We start from the raw sequence: 3,498 nt of genomic DNA on the forward strand, positions 1-3,498 counted from the left end.
CAATATTGTTTCCACATAACGAGCATTTTGCGCTGCTCTTTTCCAATGTGGAAGCAGAATGTGTGAAAGCATACAGCACGATGCGGGGTGTGTCTCTAGACATCTTTAGACTGGAATAGCGGGGCCCAGTCCGTGAACTCGCCTCACAGGTGCACACGCCAGGATAGAGGACATCAGACTCCAGAGAAAAACTTGCTCGAGTCCGAGTCCAAGTCGGAGCGTCAATGTACAAGTCGAGTCCGAGTCATCGTGGGGGTAAACATTCACGAGTCCGAGTCCAAGTCATCGTGCGCGAGAATTTACGAGTCCAAGTCTGAGTCGCGTCAATCAGTGCGCGAGTCCGAGTTGAGTCACGAGTCCCGAAAATCTGCACTCGAGTCCGACTTGAGTCCGAGTCCAGGACTCGAGTACTCCATCTCTGGCATTAGGTGCATAAGTGTTACCTCATATGTTCTCTGTGTGTGTGTTTTGGCAGCTGTGTACGGAGCATGATGTGCCAGGATTTGTCAAATTCAAGATGTTTGATGCCAAACGTGAGTAGAACTTTCTTAAGGTTAAGGTTGTTGTTAAAGATTAGAATGTCTTTGAAATGGTTCATTTCTTGACTTCTCTTTGTGAACTGATTTTTCACCTTTAACCCCCTGTTGTATGCAGTTGTAATCACTCCTCTCGTGTGTGTCCCTTAGCCTCCTCTAAGACCATCTCTGGCCTGCTGGAGTTTGAAAGCAAGACGGAGGCTGTGGAGGTTCTTACTGTTCTCAACCACTATCAGATCCGGATCCCCAGTGAGTCTGTCTTCAAACACTCAGTTTCTCATTCAGCCTGATTGTAATAGCACTGGAGAGTCAGATCTATGTATATTAAGTATAGCCTTGTCATTTACTCCCAATACTGCTGATAGTCACATATTACTTGACCACTTATTTTGAACATGGTTCATTTGTTGCACATTTAAGTCATCATGGTAAAATACATACTGAACATTATGAAAGGGAGGAGGACGGAGTTCCCCTACAGGACCCCAATCTCTTCAACATGCAGACTGTGTCGGAGTGTTGCTCTGTTTTATCCGTGGTGTTCTCGCCCTTTGTTTTCTGATATTGTTAATAAATCTTAAGAGCATTAAAGCTATTACAGATACAGAACAATGAGCCCTTCCATCCATTCTACTTGACCATATACCCTAATATGCTGAGCAGAGACAAACTGAGGACATGTTTAAGGACAAAGACAATGTTTTTAGATTTGACATCTTTAAAATGTGCAAGGTTTATACATTATGATATTCATATTGACCTAAACACATACTATTTTATTCCTTAAATGTGGCTATTAAAGACGTGAGACCAAAAGATGTACTAAAGAGACATTGCACAGATGAAAATAAATGTCAAAGTATTTGCTGGATAGCCCAGTGGTTAGAGCTGGTGTCCGCTGACAAACACACTGGGGATTTCTGAGCCTGCAGACGCTTCAGGGCAATACCCTCCCTCTATCCCAATCAGAATCAGAAATCCTTTATTAGTCCCACAGCAGGGACATTTACATTGTTACAGCAACAGTGGCATAGCAGGTCAAAAGGGCATGCAATACTACAGAATAAGCTAACATATTAAAGCAAAGCACACATTAGTTACCTCACTCTTTCAACACTGTTTCTCTGATAAAGGCACTCTCTGGCCCAAAACATATCTTTACAAAAAAAGAAAATATTTGACTTATGTGTAATTATATGACATAATACACAAATCCTGTGTGTGTGTGTGTGTGTGTGTGTGTGTGTGTGTGTGTGGTTTCAGATGGATCCAACCCATACACCCTGAAACTGTGCTTCTCCACTTCATCTCATCTATAAAATAAGAAGAGGCTTCTGATGCTGGCTGACCTCTGAGCTCAGAGAGACACACCCAGAGGTGGAGGTTCAAACGAAAGACAGACTGAGAGAGATGTGGCCTTTAGGAGATAAGATGAGTGGTGGACACTGTCACGCCAAACACACACACTCATCCCCCGACCAATCAGAGCATAGCATGCTACTCTAGAGAGTGGTGCAGTGTTTCTGTAGGCCAACCCAGAAGTTAGCCTCGCAAGGGCTCCCACAACAAAAAGACAATGGGATATCTCCATATGATTGCAGAAAATAATCGCTGTGTCAGACAAACAGTCATGATACTTAGATGTTCTGTTCAGCAGGATCATCTCAACATACTGTATTAACACCACTTTATGATATTTGTCGTGTAAATGTTATTGACAGAAGTAAAACGTTTTTGGCTATAAAGGAACTACATCACAGTCACGTCAATGCCCGTCACCACCGCTAAGACAAAGGCAGACTCCGCATGATAATGTTTAGGTTTATTTAGTCTCTTGTTAGCTACCGCTGTTTTTAAGACATTCACAAGTATCGTAATTACAGACTTCGTTTATATCTTTGAATAAAACAAGATCTCTAAAGCTTGTGTAACCACAGACATGATTTCAGGCTTCTAAATAAAAACATGTCCTATGAACCTTTGACTTGGAGACGAGGGAACTGGAAGTGGAAAATGCTATGTCATGTTTTAGGACTCATTCCTGCACCACTCTCTAACGTCTAACTCACTCTAGGAAGTTTTTTTTCCAAACCTAAGTCCAGTTAATTTGGTAAAGGTGGTGACTGAAACAATATTGTAATATTTAAAAACAGATAAATATGGTTTGTTGTTTTAAATTGTAAATAAAGTAAATGTGGCTTTGATTTGAACAAAAGTTCTCATGTTGGCTTCATTAGTGCCATTTAAAGAGCCTGTGACACGGGTTTCACCCATCATCCAAACCCATCAATTTGAGTAAATATTGTCCCCTTGAAAACCGTTACTGAACTGATTTTGGATATTTGTACTTTGATAACCATTAATCTGCCCTTCAATGTTGACCATATTCTGGATCTTCTCTGGGATTCTTCAAATCCCGCCAAATTATGTGTGACGTAATTGCGGGCCAAGCGCTCCAGCTGCACCGTTCCGGATCCCAGCATCTGCATGCAAACGCACGATGGCGCACACAGCAGCAAGCTCAGACAGCAATGACAGTTTAATTTTGTACGTGTCTGAGAGCTCATATGAGGCTGAAGGATCGGTTTATGTTGTATCTGTTAGAAATTTAGGAATTAGGTGCGACAATATGGGCTATAATACGGTCATGTAGCCAGTGGTGGACTGGGACTAAAAATCATCCCGGGACTCTCGACCGGCCCACTTCGGTACCGCTAGTAAGTTGTCAACGGGGGGAGTGGGGGATGTGCTAGTGACTTATCCGGCCCACTTCGGTATACCGGCCCATCGGGATTCGTCCCGATGGCCAGTCCGCCACTGCACCCAGCCCAGCCCACGCAAACTGTCAACGGGGGGAGCCTCGCTGCAGGGAAACGGTGGACCTAGTGTCCCGATCGGAGTGGGAATAATAATAATAATAATAATAATAATCCGTGCATTTTATCCATTAATTTCCCCAACA

General features: G+C 43.0%; 1 long non-coding RNA gene across 1 annotated transcript; it reads left to right on the forward strand.

The window, feature by feature from the left end:
- The first annotated feature begins 267 nt into the window (after nt 1-267).
- Nucleotides 268-2,841, forward strand: LOC104960959 (uncharacterized). Its single transcript, XR_800042.1, has 3 exons — nt 268-533; nt 687-785; nt 1,800-2,841. It is a non-coding gene; the product is annotated as an uncharacterized lncRNA (long non-coding RNA).
- The last annotated feature ends 657 nt before the right edge of the window (nt 2,842-3,498 follow it).

This window comes from Notothenia coriiceps, unplaced genomic scaffold (assembly GCF_000735185.1).
Source record: "Notothenia coriiceps isolate Sejong01 unplaced genomic scaffold, NC01 NC01_scaffold00032532, whole genome shotgun sequence".
NCBI lineage: Eukaryota > Metazoa > Chordata > Actinopteri > Perciformes > Nototheniidae > Notothenia > Notothenia coriiceps.